We start from the raw sequence: 19,820 nt of genomic DNA on the forward strand, positions 1-19,820 counted from the left end.
GGAATGAGGTGGGAAAGTGAGCCTTTTAAGATATAAAGACCACTATTGCTAATGCCCCAGTGTTATGTCATCCAAATTATAAATGAGATTTCATCATCTATTGTTATGCTTCTGAACACACCCTATCTGCCATACATATGCAAGAAAATGATGAGGGTGTACAAGCCCCAATAGCTTTCATGAGCATACCTTTGAAGAATCATGAATTGAAATATTTGTAGATTGAAAAGCACACCTTTGCAATAGTTAAAGCCCTTAAAAATTTTTGATTTTATACCTTGCATTCACATTCTGTGGTCTTTATCCTAGATGTAGTAGTGAAGAGTGTATTGACACAACAGGATGTGGGTTGTAATGTCAAAGGAGCATAGGTGGCAAAGATACATGAGTATGATATAGAAATAAAACCTACCAGGATAATAAGGGAAAATTCTTTATGCAAAGTGATTACAGAAAACAAGATAACTGAAGAATCGAAAGAATTGGGGGAGAAGCAGTTGGTGTTGGCTGTAGGTCTCTATGATTCATGGTTTGAGAATATTTCTTATCTGTTGACATATGGTGAATGCCCAGAAGGCTTAAATGCAAAATGAAGGTGAGATCTCAAATTGAAAGCAGCCAAGTATGTGATTTGGGATGGTAAGCTATTCAAAAAATCCACTGATGGCACTTTCCTTAGGTGTGTAGATAAACAACAACAAGAAAAGTTGTTGAAAACATTTCATGATGATGCTTGTGGAGGTCATTTCTCATCTTCAGGAACAACTTTTAAGATACTAAGGTAGTTTTATTACTAGCCTAGGATGTTTAAAGATGCATATGCCTGGGTAGCAAAATGTGATAAGTGCAAGATGTTCTTTGGACGTCCTCAATTAGCTGCTCTGCCATTGAGACCTGTTATCATTGAAGGCCCTTTTCAACAATGGGGTCTCAACTTCATTGGTCTGATTAGTCCTATATCTAGTGTCGGTCACTAATATCTGATAACTACAATCGACTACTTCACCAAGTGGGTGGAAGCTAAAGCTACTAAGAAAACTACTTCTGAGGTGGTGTGTGAATTCATAAAGGAGAGTATATTGGTCAAATTCGGTGTTCCTATTAAACTGGTGATAGATAATGCATCTTATTTTTCTTCCATTAAAATTACTGAATTTTTCTTTGGGTATGGAATCACTATGGGTCATTCATCTGACTATTTTCCCCAAGGAAATGGCCAAACTGAGTCAAGTAATAAGAATCTGATGAATACTGTTAAGAAATTGGTTTCAGATAATCAAAAGAATTGGCACAAAAAGATTTATGAGGCATTGTGGGTAGATAGACTGACACCTAAAAGGGAAATTGACATATCTCCCTTTGACTTGGTTTATGGAACCGAAGCTAATCTTCCCTTACCTCTGGAATTAGCCACAAATAAACTAAGAACGGTGATCGAAGATGATGTTTTCAAGGATGGTTTAGAAAAGAGGATCATGTACTTGAGTAAACTTGAAGAAGAAAGGAAGAAAATCATAGACTGCATCACACAACACCAGATGCAAGTGAAGGATCTCTTTGATAATAGAACAAGACCACGAGAATTCATGGTGGGAGATAGTGTGCTGCTTTGGGATAAGTGAAGTGATACTAAAGGAATGCATAAGAAGTTTGATACTTTATGGAAAGGCCCATTCAAGATTCATCAGGCATTTGAAAACAATTCTTTCAAATTGGCATATGAAGATGGCGAAGTACTACCCCTGACCTATAATGGTAAGGATTTGAAGCTTTATCAAATTGCTAACTGAAAATAGGTAACCCCTGTATCTGTATTATAGTTAGGCCTAGTATCTCCTTGTGTTTCCTAAATAGTCCTTTCCCTTTGCTTTTTTTTTCCTATTCTTTTCTTTTTTTTGTTTTGTTGTGTTGCCACCTTCTTCTTTTTTTTACCTTCTTTGTGAAACCAGAGATTTTGAGTTCCTTGCTTGAGTTTATTCAACCCAAGTCCCCAATCGGAGCTAGCTATTGCCCCACTTTTTATCCTGTACCCATTATGAAAAGTGGAAAATGGTCTTGTGTCTCAATAAGGTTTAGGTATGTTTGAGTCTATTTATTTTCCCCAAGTGAAAAGTCTCTCTATCAGATTTTCATCTTCCTCCTCCTGCATCACATAGTCGGGTGGGTTTCCCCTTGTTGTCATGAGTTTTGTGGGTAATCTAAGATCCTTTTCGATGGAGATTCTTAGTTTGCATCACGGTCTTCACAAAATCATTTCCGAGAATGAACCTTCTCACAACTTATTATAGTTTGCACATAAAGAAAATGAAGTCTACAAAAAACCTAGCATCAACTTCTCCTTGGCGAAATTTTGAACTGCAAGGATAATTTTTCATAGACGTCAACAAAAGAGGAATACAATCTAGAACAAGGAGGAAATGATTTTTTTTATGGATGGATTGTTCCTACATTGTAGTATTCTACCTCAAGAATGACTTAGAAGTCATCATAATGATCAGAATAGCATCTAGCAAAAAATTCTAAAGCAGCTTCTCCACTGCGGATTTTCGACCCTGGAAGTTAGTTTTTCGACAAAGACATTTGTAAGAGAGAGAAGCAAGTAAGTGGTTTCCTTCTTTTGAGGCTTTTTGAAGTCTAGAGACATTAACTTAAAAGGTTAAGTGAAAATAAAAACAAGGGCAGAAAAATAGAAGTTGCCTTCTCTGTGGTTGGTTTTCAACCCTTTGAAATGATTTTTCGCATCCATTGAAAAATCACTTCTGCAAGCATGTTGGGCTAATAGCTCAATCGCAGGATGCTTAAAAAGGATAATGGAAGCTAGTTGATCACATTCGAGAAGGAATCTTTATTAAATTTTGGCTGGGCAGATTTTTCCCCATGGAGTACTTCATTCTTAATTCTCCACAACTTGGTGAAAAATGGGAAAGTAAGTCTGTAATAAAGGAAAGTAACTATTGGGTCAATAGGAATAGTGAAATGACATGTAAAAATCTGTTAGAAACACCCACATTTACTAATCTAATAGATTTATCCTTTAATTCACTTGTGTGGTGTCGGTCTTGAAGATTAACGGGTGGATTGAGATTTCTATATAGAGATGAACATAATTGATTTTTAAACTACCACTTTCTTATTTGAACTGTTATGTTGTTTAATCAAAAAGAGATTTTAGAATTCTCACAGTTACAAGGCCCTACTCTTTGTACTATTTTCAATTTTAAGATTTATAATTCATCTCTATTTCAATTAAGATGGCAACAAGATTCGTTGGTTTCAATGGACTAAGTGGGATTAAGTTGACATTGCAAAATGTTATAGATACTTCACTCCACTTCTTCGACATGCAAGATTTCCAAAGAAGGTTGAAGACGAAGCCAATCCACCCAATAACAAAGAAACTCCAAGGAAGTGGGCTAGTGGAAGTAGCCGAGTTCCCAATAGCTATTCAAGCCCTTGAGCTAATCGTTGAATGCATTAACCATTACAATCCAAATACTAAACAAATTTGGTTATCGAATCATACAATTTTAATCTCAATTGATTGCAAAACTATAGTCAATTGCCTTCGGATTCAAGAATGGGAAGAATTTTCCGAATTGACCATGGGAGGATCCATATCCAAGTTCTCCTTGAAGAAGATGGTGTGGCGGAAGGAAATCATGAGGTCTTGGTTCCTAAAACCATGAGGACCTAAGAGTAAGGTTCCTAAGACTCTTTTCAGCACTGATCTTAAGCCTGAAATCCTAGACATCCTAGTTCTTTTGCATTGGTTGAAAGGTAAGGTAGAATCACTCAATTTCATAGTACAAGATTTCTTTTTAGTGCAAATCATCTGTTCAAACACACATTATGTTGATTGGGCATATGAGGTGAGTGAACATCTGTCTAGAGCTTTGAGTGCTACAAAGTTCTACAATACCTTCTACATGTCCTCTTTCCTCATTTATATGTTGGTTTCTTTACAATTGTGGTCAAGCCTTCCTAGAATAGAGGATTTGCCTAATGATGTAAAAAGTTATGAATTTTATCCATGCTTGCAGTTACAGAATAGTTATGCAGAGTACGTCAAGGTTAATGACTCTTTTACAATGAGGATTTGCAAGGAGCTATAGGGATGCCTGGAGAGGAGGTTTAGCCCAGAAGCGATGGCAGCCATTAGCTAGTTTGGTAGCTATTTCATTCAATTCTCATCCTTCTCATATTTGCATCTTGCAACTTTTGACGAATTTCCTCTAAAGCTGCATAGATACCCAAGTGACATGATCATGCTCATAGAGATCATAAGACAAGCTATCCAAGTGAATGTGTTGAGTGCCAGTCTAAGGAAGAAGGGATATGAGTTCACCATGAAGGTTGGGGCTTACAGTTGTGATTCTTGATCTGATGCTAAAAACATGCTCAAGGCATTTGACAATATGTACAAATTAGAGGAATATGAAGGTATGAGGCCCATGTTTGACCCAAATGGATATGCAAGGGAGGTGCTTCAGATTAGGAGTGTGATCAAACATGTCACCACTCTATAGGATTATTGGGCAGATTGCAGAGATGAGTTGGAGAGCCATGATCGTGCATTTTCTAGATTCATAGTGGAACAAATAAAGACGTATAGCATTGATCTCAACGTAGAGGGATTAGAGGATGATGGTCAAAATATGTATAGCAATACATATCTTACTAAATTAAGAGGAATTCCTATCAGTTCTGAGCCATATGTATATGTGGAGGAGAGTCTTGATATTATGATGGCAAGGATAATCAAAAGAACTAGAAAGTGGGTTGAGTGGATAGCCAAAAAGAACCAGAGTAAGGGTACAGCTACTCAAGCCTCTCCTGCAGTTGCAATGCCTACCTCATCTTAGAGTGTCACATCGGGTGTGACCATAGCTTCCACCCAAGGACCAACTCAACTTGTGGGCAAAGGTGATCAACCCGCAAAAAAGAATGTTCCTATAGCCCCATCATATCATGAAGGATCCTTGTCAATTATAGGAACCCTGACTGGCACTGAAGAGAAGAAAGCAGAATGGCCAAGAGATAGTGTTCGTACTCCTGTATCTTCCACACATACTACTCCTGTTCCATCTGCACAGATTACCCCTATTCCTTATCCTTATACCACTCCAATCTCATCCCCTCGTCATAGCCCCATGCCATCATCAAGTGCTTCCCTTTTGAGACTAGGTGGTTCCCCCATTCAGATAGTGGACTTATGGGATGGAAAAAGTAGCACCAGTGAGTCAATTGAATCAGATCAAGAGATGTGGAAGACTCCATAGATGGAAAAGGGCCAGGCTTCTTCTAGACTCATCTCCAAGGACTCAAAGAATCCTTTCTCTTCAACCACTGTAGCCATGACTCTAGTGAAAAAGAAGATGTTCAACATCAAATCACTCGAAACATCTTCCAAGGTGATAGGAATTGATTCTTGGCTAGAAGATACTTTGGAGAGGAAAATGAAAAGAAAAGATGAGAGTGTTTCTGCAAAAGACATTATATCCCTTGTGGTTCATTCTAAAACCACATTGGCAAAGGTTAAGAAGCAAAAAAAATTATCCATACTTGGACAAGATCCAGAAACAGGGCACCTGACAATGGAGATAGCAAAGCTAAACAAAGGAGGCAAAATTGAGGATATGACTCTTGATGATTTTACTTTGCATTCAATCAACCTTGGGGAAGCTAGGCATGACACAAAGGTTGGCTTGTGGAGATCAAGAAATGAAGTGATAGAACAAAAATTAGAGAGTCTCAAATTGTCCAAGATCAAGATGAAGGTAGAAATAGAAGAGTTGAATAAGTTTATTAGGTAGCTAGTCACTCCACTAGCAACTATTTATGGTATGTCTATGACTCAAACTCCTAGTGCAGCTGAAGTGCAAGCTCTCATTTCCTAGCTCTAAGAAGATGGGCACTATGGCCAGATAGGTAGAGAGTGGATTGAGAGACTCAAATTAGGAGTTTCTCTCATAGATCAAATTGGAAATGTTATCCTCAAATTGGAAACAGAAAAGGAGAACATATTATCTAATAGTAACACTCTGGTCAGAGAAAGAGTCAGGTGTGATGAATGAGTCTTCCTCTTAAAGATGATCATGTAGATGAAAGACAAAGAAGCAATTGAAGCCAAGATTCTAAAGAAAGGGAATCAACCTTTGTTTGAATGGTTCCAAAGTATGTAGCTCAAACTAGAGATGATCCAAGAAGTTGAGAAAGGGCTCAAGGAAACAGAGGGAAAAATAAAGAAGACTCAAGATAGAGGATTTGAGCTAATGAGAGGGTTACACACTGACCCTCAAACTAGTGGCCAAGGAAAGGACTTCATCAAAATAGAAGTGACGAAAAGTAATTTCTCTACTTTTTTAGATAATTTTTCCATAGTAGCTTCCAATAGCCAGAACATAACTACAAAACTCTAGGCATTGAGTGGATGGATACATGTGGCCATAGAAGCGTTGCTAGATCACTTGAATGTTGTAAAAGAGTTGGCAAGGGAACACACAAAATGGCTTTTGAGATTCACCAATATACACATGCCCAATCATGAAAAACTAATCCCAATAATGGTTGTTGCCAAGTCACATAAAGCGAAAACAAAAAAGGGGAAGAAATCTAAATGATTCATATTATAACCTTTTTTTGTTTTCTTTTGTAATTTTGTAATATGACAAACTAGCATGTTGCCATTTTTCACCCTCAACAGATGAACCGATTAAACTTCCTTTGTAATGGTCATCTCAAAACTCTATATGTATGAATTGAAAAGATTAACAAAAGGTCAGAAATTTTTTGGGTGTGAAGTACTATTTGTTGCAGAGACAATTGAATGGTATTTTATGTCAATCATTTTCTATTCCAGTTACTATTATATTTATTTTACATTTTCTCTTTCATTTGGAATTGGAATAAGAGAACAACGAACTTTTACATCCCCTATTTCGAGGTTACAGATGAATGTGATAAGTATTGTTATAATTCATTCGACAAAGGGATTTCGCTAGTATTTCCAATTTATCAATCTTAGTTTAGATTCAAATTAGCTTAGTGAAGCATCAATTAATTATGTGGATGGAATTTATGGATTCATAAGATGTGTGGATGTATAAATCTATTTCAAAATTGAGAAGTTTGACCTGCCTGAGTTGGATTTTATTTAGGTCTAGCTCGATTATTTCTCTATTGCTATCGGGTTAAGAATATACCCTAAATTAGTTTAGGAAGAAAATAGAATTCATTGTAAATATATTTCAAGGAGCTATACCTACCAATTCAGAGGAAATCTAAAATATCAGTAAAGAGCTTTCCAACTATTTGTGATCAGATATTGTTTTGAATTGGGCATTAAAGAGTAATAATTTGAAAGAACAAATTTGTTTACCAACAGACTTCTTTTCTATTTTTGCAGCACCCTTCTTTTTCTTTCCTTTAGTTCCAATTTCCATGACATCATCACCTTCATCTTCAACTTCTACTTCTTCAACCAGAACCTCTTCAACCTTCATGTCAGCCATCTTTCTACAAATGTATTTCAAATTCCTGCAACAATAACATAGAAACTCATGAAGCTAGGGACACCTAAAATTCTTAGAATAGAATACATGAGCTCTTTGGAATGAAAAATACTCTGAATGTTCAATCAAATCTTTATATTTTAATCATGCAACCTACTAGCTTCAATAAATTTTGCATGCACGAGCTTTAATACCACCCTTGTAGGCTATCAGCAAAGAATATCAACTGTGTAGTTTGGCCCTAGAGTAATTTTCTATGTTTTATTTTACTTGGCCATGGTTAATTTGTCCTTTCTTCTTAACTGGCATGACACCTCAGCTGTTGTCTTTTCAAATTTGGCTCTCATTTTTACACTGAGTCAAAACCCTTCAATCCTCGTAACCCTAGAGATACAGCTAGCAAACCTTTATGTATGTCTCGTGATGCTTCAAAAAACTCAAAGCATAGAAGCATTAGGGTTCTTTAAGCATGACATTGTAGTTTCTTTTACATTCTTAAGCGACCCCTTTCAACATAACATCTGAAACCCTCTCAACATGCCTCTCCATGCTTACGCTTCAACACATCTTGTACTAGCGTAAAACATTTTTTACAGTTTCATTTTACCCTTTCAGCTCCTATGCATACTTCAATTTGCAAAGCATCGTAATACTTCACAAATCCATCCTCTATTCGTACGCTTGAGACCTTCCCCATAGCATTGTAATGCTCTTTGCCTTTTCAGTATTTTTCTTTACGCCTACACAAGTTGCCTCATTCTCATAGAATCAAAAAGCCTTTGTAACCCACCTCCCACTCTTATGTTTCATCATCCTTCATAGCATTGTAAAGTGCTCATCTAATTACTCATTTACCTTTTTACGCTCATACACTCAAAAAATTCTCATTACCATGGAAAAGGAAATGAAACAGCTCTTCGTCCTCATGGTATACTTAGAAATGTAAGAGCATAATGAATTTTTTTTCCTTCTCAATGAATCAATGACCCAAATCAAATCTCAAAAAAATTGAAGGAAAAACCACCATTGATTTAAGCACATGCAAAAAGGAAGATTTAAGTTAATCTCCACGTGGACTGGGCCCATCTATCATCTTTGACGTGTCATCACTTGATTCACTCATCTCAGGGCCCATGTGGTAGTTTGTTAGGTCCCACATGAGTCTCCCTTATATGTAAAATTGTGAAAACCACTTCATGTCTTCTCATGAGATATCTTTTATACTACAATGGGCCTTTACGCTCTTATGACATCCAATGAAACATAAGTGCGTACACCAAAATGATCCACCCTTCCACTTGTCTATTCAACACATTACTCATACCCCAGTAAAATAATAGGCATGGTTACTTTTAAAACATATTATTCTCATACACTCAAAAGGAAAATGTGTGATTGGAAATACATGAATGAATTTCTTTCATTGATATGGGTTAACTCATCACTATAGAAACGTAAGTCAAAACTTACAAAGAATGTAAAGTGCTTTATACTTCTCCACCCAAGGATCAATCGTGTGCCTGGAAAGCTTCATAGTCCATCACTTTGTTGTTATGGGTTACACAACCGTATGCTCATAAATCAAAATGACTTTACACCTTTACGCCAAAAGATGAAACATGACCACAAAAACAAAAGAAAGAGTGTTCAATGCTTCTACAAGAAACTATAACATCGTAACACTGTAAAGGAGTAGATTTAATAATTTTGCAAACCCTTTAAAAAATTTGAATATAACCTAGGGTTTTATCACACTTAGGGTATTTTAATGATTGTGTTAATGACAAACCTTGAGAATTTAATAAAGTTCAAATAGTATAAGGATCAAGGCATGACTAGGGTAACACAAAATTTTGAAAAAATATTAAAAAGAAACTCTAATCTTTAGGACACAATGATTACATGAATTTTCACACATATTTTTGAAACTTCTTTACATTATGAAAAATCAAACCATCAGTGGCTCTGTCTGGGGATGATAGACTACTTGAGACTATGCAAGAATTCAGAATCTATGGTAGAGCAGACCACATACTTGACACAGTAATGACAACTTCTTCAGAGAGCACAGAAATAAGACAACAGAAAAAAGGAACTAGACTATACAAGAAAAATTACAGAGATTTACAAAATATACATAATGTACAAGGACACCAAGAAACCCTAAAACCATTGTTCATGGAAAATAGATACTTTTAGGAAAAGTACCTCTTCAACAATTGTCCATGAACTGTAAATTCAAGAATATCTCTAGTTAAATCCCTCGGAAAATATGAATCTTCACCATTTGTATCACAAATGTTGTATGGGCCAATCCAGATGGGATCAAATTTACCATGCTTTCCTTTATCTTCCATTCTAGCATTGCACATCAGTACCATATCACCTATTTCAAATTTTCTCTCAATGGCCCTCTTGTCATATAAATGCTTCATCTATGACTGTAACTTGGCATTTTGAATAGAATAATTTCTTCTTGCTTCTTCCAATTGTACAATATCATCCATCCTGAGTTGCATCTCATCAATGATATCATCTTCATAAAGTTGAACATATTTTACATTTCCCTTAAGTTATTCTGTGGAAGTCTAGCTTGTATGCCATAGACCAAATCAAAAGGAGCACATCCAATGGTCCTTTTCATAGTACCTCTATCAGCCCACAGAGCTAATGGTAGTTTTGAATCCTAGGCCTTTTTGTTATCTCCTAAAATCTTCTTGATGATTTTCAATATACTTTTTTTTCTTGATTCTGCCTGACCATTCCCCTGGGGATGATAAGATGATGAGGTGTATTATATAATGTTGTACTTCTTACAAAAACTCTTATATTCCTCAGATCTGAAACACATAGCATTATCATTTACAATTTTCTATGGGCATCCAAACCTAGTCACAATATTATTTAGAATGAAATTAATCACTACTTTACTTGTTGCATTCTTAGTAGGAATTGCTTCAACCCACTTAGTGAAGTAATCAGTAGCCACTAGGATCCAAGAATGTCCACCACTAGACTTATTTGAAATCTCACCAATGAAATCATTCCCCATTGTTGAAATGGTGCATGCACTTCAACAAGTCTTAATGGTAAATTCCCAAAAAATTTCAACTTTCCACTAAACCTTTGACAAGCATCACATATCTTCACAAACTCATGAGCATCTCTAAAAAGTGTTGGCCACCAAAAGCCAGTCATAAGAATTTTATGAGCAGTGGTTTTATCCATATAATGACCTCTACATACACCTTCATGCATATCTCTTAAGATCCTTTTGGATTCAGTTTCATCTAGACACTTCAAAAGGACCCTTTCCATATTTCTCCACCACAACTACCCTTGCATTATAACATATCTGATAGCCTACAACTTCAAAGATCTTTTCTAGTTATCTATTAATCTTGGTGGGGATCTCATATTCTACAAGTAATAAATCACATCCATATAGCGGTCAAAAGTATCCATATCACAAAGATTATCCCTGCAATCATCATCAAGTTGATTGATTTGATTTGCCTCTAAATTGGCTTCTGTTATCAATTTGGCCAAACCTTGACCTCTAACTAGTTTGGTGATCTAAATATCAATGTTAAATTCCTATATTTTGTTAATCCACCTACATCTCCTTCTAGATACCTCTTGTTGTGAAAAGATGTATTTTACAGTAGCAGTAGGGACAAATGCAATAACAGTAGCTCCCATATAGTAACACCTAAAAGATTTTACTCCTTTCACCAGTGCATATGCCTATTTTTAATTTATATCATACTTGAGTTTTGCTGCCTGCAAATACTTGCTAAAAAATGCAATGGGTTATTCACAACCTTCCTCATTTTTCTGTAATAGTACTGCAACAATAGTGTGAAAGGAAGCAAAATAAAATATATGCATTGGCTTATCATAATTAGGTGCTCTAAGAATAGGAGCATCCTTAATAGCTTGCTTGATCTTCTAGAATGCAATGGTAGGTTCCCCATCCCACTTTATTTCAGATCATTTCTTTAACATCCTTGAAATAGGCCTACTAATCTCTGCAAAGTTAGTCACAAATCTTCTGAGAAAGTTAATCTGCCCAAAAAATTACTGCATTCCCTTAACAGTCTTAAGCTTTTGAATTTTTTCTATTGCTTCTACTCTTTCAGGGTCAATCCTCACTCCATGCTTACCAACTAGATGCCCTAACAACTTTCCTTTAGTAATACCAAAATTATATTTCCTTGGATTTAAAGAGATACCACACTTAAGGGCTCTGGTAAATATCTTTTCTAGATGTATGCAATGATCATTCTCATCCTTGGAATAAGTAGTGAGATCATCCTAATATACAACCAAAAATTTATCAATAATATCAAAAAAATCCACATCCATAGCCCTTTGAAAAGTAGCCCCAGCATTAGTAAGCCTAAAAGGCATCCTAACATATACATAAGTAGCCCATGGAGTAGTAAAGGCAGTCTTAAATTGTTCTGATTATTTAACATCCACTTGATTATAACCTGAAAACCCATCCATCATAAACATAAGTTCAAAACCAGTGACCCTTTGCAACATGGCTTCCATATTTGGCAATCCATAATTATCCTTTAATGGAAATATATTAAGATTCCTAAAATCAACATATAACCTTATGTCTCCATTTTTCTTCCTAATAGGAACTAAATTGGACGCCCAAGAGGAATGTCTAATTGGCTTTATAATTCATGCATCTCTTAACTTGATTAATTTCTCTTGCATTTTGAGAGCCAAAGTTGGATTTATTGGCCTTTATTTTTCCCTAAAAGGTTTAGCATCTAGTTTCAAAGGGATTTCATGTTGAAAAAGATCTTCCCTATAAGCTCTTAGGTCATCATATGACCATACAAATACATTTCTATACTTTCTTAACAAATCTATCAAGTCTTGCCTAATTTTAGGAGTCAATTTCTTACCAATATATACCTTCTTAAGTGTTTCCTTAGTTCCCAAATTTACCTCCTCTAGATCCTTAGCTTCATACTTACTTTCATCAACCTGTGACCTATCTTGGTTGTCAAAAATAGTTTCTAAAACAACTAAACCATTTGGGATATTGTTTGTCTTTAATTGCACAACTTCCTACCCAAAAATAGTATCTTTTCCATTTATATTTTCTACATAAGCTGCACATTCAATTTCTTGTCTTGACAACAAACTCTCATAATTTAAAAACCTTAGAATATCTTGATCATCCTCAAATACTTACTAGTTTTGGACATTATCAGGAATAGAAGGTCTAGTTCAAATTTCAACTTTGGATATACCAGCAAATGTAATATCATCAGGATTTATTGCTATATTTGCTAACAAGTCTACCATTTTGTTATTAGTTCTATCTTTCCAAGTTATCCCATATGCATCAAAAAATTCAATCATATCCCATACAACATTCCTATTTTGTTTTAATCTTTTATTTTTTGACACATAAGCATTCCTTACTAATTCAGCTTCTCATATAACATGCAAACATTTTATCCCATGCTTATGAGCTAGTCTAATGCCTAATAGCAAAGCCTCATATTTTGCTATATTGTTGGTACAAAGGAAACTCAATGTAAAAGAAAATTTGTATGTTACCCCTACTGGAGATATCAATAAAATACCTACACCAAATCCATCCTTGCAAGCACCATCAAAAAACATACTCCATAGATCACCTTTGTCTATCTTTGTGTCAACTTCTACTTCCATCTAAGAGTTATACTTGGATTTTTTCAAAGCCAAAACCTCAGCTTGGAATGCATTGATATCTGCATCCACAAAGTTTTTCATATCATCCTCTATGTCTTCTTCTATCATATATACACTTTTAGGCTCCCTATTTACTTTTAACAAATTCCCCTCAATGTTGAAAGTTTCAAAAGACAAATCACATTGTAAACTCCCTCCCATGGTAGCACTCCACTTTCTAGAAAACAACATTCCATATTGAGGTGGAATGTCAATGACCAACACACTCATAGTTAGCTCCTTCTTAGGACAAGTTGCCAATCTATATGGTAAAGCATTAATGGTACCTATGACTGTCACTTCTCTTTTATCCATAGAACAACATCTTCCCTGAGTAGTATCAACCTTAAGGCCTAGTTCATTCATTATTTCAAAAGACATCACAATATTGGAAGCACCAGAGTCAATCATGCAATTTTTCAATGTCTTACCATTTACTAAAATACTCAAGAAAAATGGCTCAACATTTCGCAAACATTGATTTATTGAGTTATCCAAAAATATCTAAGGAATTTGAGACACAACTACTTTAGCTTCTTTGTCTTTTACTACTTCCTTACTGCTTTCTTTGGGATTGTGATTTTCATTACAAGCATATCTCACCTTCATATCAGTGTTCCCCAACCATGATAAAGCTTTATTTATATGTTTAGGGATTCTTAATAATTCAGATAAAGGGACTTTGACAGTGATTTGTGATAACACGGTAGTCATATCTATAGAAGAATCAGATGGGCTATCAATAACCATATTCCTTTTGTCATGATGTTTATCCAAAATGTTTACAAACCTTGGTGATTTATGTCACTTATAGTGATTGCATTTTATGTTTTCTCATCTAACTTCTTGGGAGCATTATTTGGGAACTCACAAACCTTGGAATCATCCATCTTCTTTGGTTCTCATTTTTTTTTCATAATTTTAACCCTCATAATAGGGATTTATTTAGGTTTCACAACTTCCCCCTTTTTAAGATTAACTCATTTTATAAACATACCAGCCACCTTATCATTACCTTCTTTCTAAGCCATGTTTCTAGTTTGCACTTGAGCTATCATGTTGGCAATAATTTTATCAATCTCTTCTTGAGTAGGCTTCCTTAATTTCACTTCTTCTTTGGCATTTATCACATTACATACATTATCTTCACCATCATCCTCATCAGAAAAGACTTGCTACTACATTTCACTCTGAAACTGCCTTTTCTCATTTACATCTCTATTATAATCTTCACAATTAAAATAATCATAGTGTGACTCAAACATGTTACATCCTACATCATCATTGTTTTCTTCATGTTCTTGACATCATTCTACTACAGTCTAATTTATAGGGAAGGACAAGGCTACTACACAAGATTTAGGGGCATCGGGTAATTGACATACAAAGCACCATATAGGCTCAGTTGTAGACTCAAGATCATCCACTAAATTTATAGAAGTTTTGGACAAAGGAGCAAGGGTCACCTTGTTGTTGGTATTTTTAGGAGGAGGGACACTAGGTTGACCATCTTTCCAAATGGTGTTATAGGGGAAATTTTGCAACCTATATTGTCTATTGAAATTTGATTGATAAGGGACCCTGTTTTTAGTGGGATTCCTATCATTCTTTACTTGAGGGAGATTTAGGCTCTTTATAGCATTTAGAACTTGACTCATCTCACTAGGCTCTTGCTTTTTTCCACCTACACTTTTGTGGTCCTCCTTTTTATTTCCCTTGTTCCCAAACAACCTAGGATCATCTCTTTTACTTTCTAATCTCCCTAAAATTCTCAGATTATTTTCTACATTTATAGCAATCCTGAAATAATCTCTTAAAGTCCTAGGTTCTTTATCCCTAAGCTAATATGCCATTTTGCAATCAAAAGAATTCAAGTAGGTTATTAAATATATCTTGTCATCAACTTGCATGGCTTGCATGAGCTTATACATCCTTTTTTGGAATCTACTATTGAATTCAGTGATAGACTCATTAGGTAACCTCTTAATGTTACTAAATTCACTTAGGATATAGCTTTGATTTTGCTTGTCACCATATTTCTCTTTAAAACAATAGTCAAGATCCTTCCAATCAACAATAGATAATTTAGGGAGTTTCTTGAACCATTCTCTAGCATCTTCATTTAGTGACTGAACAAACAACTTCATAATAGCATCTTTAGCCTCAACTTCATAATCACTCATCATATCAAGAAAACTCCTCAAATGGTCCTCACAAGTGATAGCATTGTTTCCAATAAATTTAGGCAATATTTTCCTTATTTCTTGTGGAATGGGGTTAGGGAAACTAGGGATTCCATCAAAACATATTTTCCTATAACCCTCTAACTGGATAGGTCTCCTTTGTAAATCAATCTTAGGATGATGGTCAATATTTCTCTTAGTATTATCCATAGTATTGCTAGTGCTAGCATCACCAACATATTTTTTAAGATCCACTTTCTATGAAAATGAAGATAAGAAAGAAGTAGGTACCTTAGTAGTATTTTGATTTGCATCATTAGATCTACCATCATCTTTAGGCATAGCTGTAGACTGTCTCCTAGCATTTTCCAAGAACTTAATCTTGTTGTTTATCTCAGCTATAGCTGCTTCATTTTTTGCAATTTCCAACCTCTTAACCAAAGCATCCTTTTCTTTCCTTTTCTTCTCCAACTCAATATCAGAAGGTGACATGGAATTATGGCTCTGAATAATCTTTGGTGGTTCCTTATTCTTGACACCAATCTCCTTCTATTTCCCTTTATCTTTAGCCTCAACAGTATGCCCTACATCTTTTAATTTATTGTTGTTAGCTTCTAGAGCACTATAGTTCTTAATATGTTGTATTACAGGTCCTTCTAGTTTCATATTCCAAGTTTCCAATAACTTTTGTTCTTATATCTTAAGTTGTTCAACTTAACCTATAATCTCTAGTTGCCATGCATTGGTTGTTATTTCATTTTTCTTCTTTAGGGCAGAAATGCACCTAAGTAATGTCTATTTTTCTTCAAAGGCTTTTGTAATCTTTTCTTTCCTCTCCTTTTGCAATTTCTTATTTATGGCTTCTTGCTCAGCAAGCTGCATTCTTAGGACCTCAATCTCATCAAGATCAAGGATAGTAAACTCAGAACTAGCAGTTTTTTCATCATTAAAACTCTTAGGATCTAAGTGTTTGGTCCTACTTCAATCAGATCCACCTTTGCCTCATTCATGAGTGCAAAGTGTTTGAGGTTGGATATCTCTTTGCCATTAGTGTTGTCCAATGTCCAAACAATCATGTTTCCCTGAGTAGTCTTCTTGATATCCATCATTCTGGGTTTCTTGGTGTCAGGGGCAACACTCCATACTACTAGGGTCTTTGTATCTACACTGAAACCTAACCCTCTTTTTAGTCCTTCATTGTTGTTGGCTTCATAGCTAATAGCCTTATCTTTCCTTCTCATTTGGTCAAGTACAAAGGCTTTCTCTATATCCCACCCTAGCACAAGAATCGTGCCACTTCTATGAACCAGCTCCTTCGCTTCTGCAGGGGTCATTGTTTCACTGTCTGGATCATATGCCAGTAGCTTAACAACCAATTATTTATTCTTTTCAAGACCCTCTCCTGGCATGAGGCTCAATGTGAGCTCATTTTGTTTAATTCTATATAAAAATCTTTTAAATTCAGATGATTTGATAAAATCATCATCCTCCATGAAATTCTCAAATTGGATGAGTCTATCATCCAATCTGGAGGCTACAATCTACAAATCACTTGAGGCTCTTCCTGCCTCTATAGCCCTTTGCTACAAATAAATTTTCCTGATATCAACAAAATATTGGTAATTTCTTGGCATGACTTGCAAAGCTTTGCTCACCACCTTCTCTAGTATATGCATTGTTTTTTTTTCTATTATTTATTTTGGCCACCCAAGTGGAAGATGATGGTTGTTCTTCCTCTTCAACATCAATCTCCAATTGAACATCTAGCTTAGGGGATTCTCTATTCACCGTTGCCTCCTCTCCCTTTGGCTCATTTGGCATTTGAGCCATGATGTGATCAAAATTTTCAACCATTTTTATTAAATTTTCAAGATAAGAGATATAGGTATAAAAACCCTTGAAATATGGGTTAGTCTTCTTGAAAACTTCCTCCACTTTCCTGATTTCACAATATTTTCCTAGCAACTCATCTACCTCCCTTGTTGCTACTATATTAGCAATTAGGTATTCTATAGGGATTGGTTTGCTAGGAGGCAGAATATAACCCCTAATGGCTTTCACTTCATTGGTTATATAGTTCTCTAGGTCATACATTCTATAAGCTCTATTAGCAAACTTATACTGGCATGGGTAGTCACTCAATTCTTCATATGCATTCTTCCCAATTAGAAAATCTCCTACCTTAAAACTTCTACAAAAAAATGTAGGTTTGTGCAGAGAAGGAGGGATCATTTCTGTGTTCATTAGTAAAAATTGCCAAAAGAATTCTAAAATAACTAATCTATAAGGAAGATATTTAGGCAATAAATGGGGTGGTTGTGGGCATGCATAAACTCTCATCAATGTACACTCCTTAAACACAAATATATCACCCCAATTTTGATCTAATTTCATTTTCTCATCTAAAAAGGAGGTTCGAAATAAATTTTTGAAAACATTGGGGGCCCTAAAGAAGGTATGATCTACCATTCTCATAATAACATAACTGAACAAATTGAAAAATACATTTTCATTTGAATAATGAAAGTTATTATCCCAAATGTGAGTCCATAATTGCACAAGAAACTCACCAAATTCATCAAAATTTTGATCAATTAAGTCTTGACTAATGTAGCCAATGTTCTTGTATAGGATCATGTGCATGAGAAATGAATAATGGTGGAATTTGAAGTCTTTCAATTATCCCTTCTTAGCATTCACAATTTGATGGTGCATGTTGTCCATGATGAATCCCACATAATCATACTCTTTGTTGTGGAAGAGGTCTTGTATGTCACATGCTATCAGAAATAATGAACCGTATACACAGTCTTCTGCCCCATTACTTCCCAACACCTTGCGTAATCCATATACTGTATTCTTAAAGTAGTTTTTGAATTTTCTCAATGGCAAGTAATCCTCTACTTTCTTTGGAATTTTCCCTGCCTTTTGACATTGTAAGGGATGTGGGGTAACATTACATGGTTTAGAAAATAAGTTTTATTCCTCCCAAATTTACCCTGTAAATCATCAATATCAATAGGCACATCCATTTGTCCCTCCAAACCAAAAGCCTCTATGAAAGAAGTCTTGTTCAATGTGCAAAAAATACTTCCATTGTGCCTATGGAATGACCTTGTGACCAAATTGTAAGAATTTATCAAAGCGTTCAACAAGTCCATGCCGACAGATACCTCAAGGAGTATCAATTTTTCCATATTTTTATTCCATGAGTTGCACAATGGCACTTTTTTTGTTTTGTTTTGATAGAAATACAAAAACAAATTAAAACCATCAACCTTAGGACATATTGCATCCCTGCACAAGAAGGGTCCTTGAAAACATGGTGATTTGCTAAAATTGTGTTGGATGACCTTGGAAGAATTTTTAATCAATCCTCTGCATGTTTGTTTGGCTTTCGAATCCTTGACTTCTTAACTGGTGTGACACCTTAACTGCTCTCTTTTCAAATTTGGTTTCTCGCTTTTACGCTGAGTCAAAACCCTTCAATCCTCATAACCTAAGAGATACAACTAGCAAACCTTTATGTATGTTTGATGATGCTTCAGAAAACTCCAAGCGTAGAAGAATTAGGGTTCTTTAAGCATGACCTTGCAGTTTCTTTTACATTCTTACGTAGCCCCTTTCACCATAACATCTCAAACCCTCTCAACATGCCTCTCCATGCTTATAGCGTAAAACATTTTTATAATTTCATTTTACCCTTTACACTCCTACACATGCTTCAATTCATGAAGCATCGTAATACTTCACAAATCCATCCTCCATTCATATGCTTGAGACCTTCCCCATAGCATCGTAATGCTCTTTGCCTTTTCATTATTTTTCTTTACACCTACACAAGTTGCCTCATTTTCTTAGCATTGGAAAGCCTTTGCAACCCACATCCCCCTCTTACGTTTCATCATACTTTGTAGCATCGTAAAGCATTCATGTAATTACTCATTTACCTTTTTATGCTCATACGCTCAAACAAATCTCATATCCGCGGAAAAGGAAATGAAACAACTCTTCGTCCTCACGGTATACTTAGAAACGTAAGAGTGTAATGAAATTTTTTCCTTCTCAACAAATCAATGACCCAGATCATATCTCAGAAAAATAGAAGAAAAAATCACCATTGATTTAAGCACATGCAAAAAGGAAGATTTAAGTTATTCTCCATGCAGACTAGGCCCAACTATCATCTTTAATGTGTCATCACTTGATTCACTCATCTCAGGGCCCATGTGGCAGTCTCTCAGGTCCTACACAACATATTCCTCTGTATGATATTGGTTTACGATTGCTCGCAAGCCAGAAAAACAAAGGATCTTAGAAGAAATCAAAACTTATCTTGCCCTTACGAGTCTCCCTTACATGTAAAACCACTTCATGTCTT

General features: G+C 35.4%; 1 pseudogene; it reads right to left on the reverse strand.

Moving 5' to 3' along the window:
• The window catches only part of LOC149541150 (stearoyl-[acyl-carrier-protein] 9-desaturase, seed specific, chloroplastic pseudogene), a 29,177-nt pseudogene extending 13,246 nt beyond the window's left edge, over positions 1-15,931 (reverse strand).
• Between the last annotated feature and the right edge of the window lie 3,889 nt (positions 15,932-19,820).

This window comes from Cupressus sempervirens, chromosome 9, assembly GCF_028749045.1.
Source record: "Cupressus sempervirens isolate cs-2001-9-10 chromosome 9, ASM2874904v1, whole genome shotgun sequence".
In the NCBI taxonomy this organism is placed as follows: Eukaryota; Viridiplantae; Streptophyta; class Pinopsida; order Cupressales; family Cupressaceae; genus Cupressus; species Cupressus sempervirens.